This window comes from Corvus brachyrhynchos, unplaced genomic scaffold, assembly GCF_000691975.1.
Source record: "Corvus brachyrhynchos isolate BGI_N302 unplaced genomic scaffold, ASM69197v1 scaffold1041, whole genome shotgun sequence".
In the NCBI taxonomy this organism is placed as follows: domain Eukaryota; kingdom Metazoa; phylum Chordata; class Aves; order Passeriformes; family Corvidae; genus Corvus; species Corvus brachyrhynchos.
In genome coordinates, this window is record NW_008236009.1 from 19,837 (window position 1) to 20,487 (window position 651).

Genomic DNA, 651 nt, shown 5'->3' on the forward strand with positions numbered 1-651 from the left:
CTGCTCTGACTGCGCCCGCTGCGGGACCGGGGCCTCGCCGGGGCTCGCTGCTGCTTGAGCCGCTCATCCGATACCTGCCGCGTGAGATCTGATGCTCTCCTTCCTCCCCCCCGCTTTCTCTGGGGTTTGCACTCTCCAACGCAAAAACCTCTGGGTTTCAAAGTCCAGTGGAAACTGTTTATTCTTTATTTCCAGAGTACAGGAGATCCGGAGTGGGAAGGGATACACAAGGACCACCAAGTCGAACCCTTATGTGAATGGCTCCTCTGGGGATTGAACCCACACCTGGGCATTCTCAGTACACTGCTCCAACCAAGCCAATCTCAGCTCCTGGCAATGTCCTGCCTGGGATAGGAATGCCAAGTGCCAGCAAGGTAATTCCTATGCAAATACAGCTCCTTCTTTTATGCTAATGCTGCTTTACACCCCAGCCCCTGATCATGGAACAACACAGGTGATCAGTTAGTTGTGTGGCAGCACAAAACTCATCCCATAACCCTGATTTCCTGCCCTTTCCAGGGTTTACCCAACAGCTGTCAAGGTGCTCGTTCCATGGCCCTTTCCAGGGAGAAATGAGCAAGGCAAGGCCTGAGGGTTCACTTGGTCCTTGGCCAAAGCTCTTCTGAAGAGTGTCAGGGCTGCTCCTGCCTG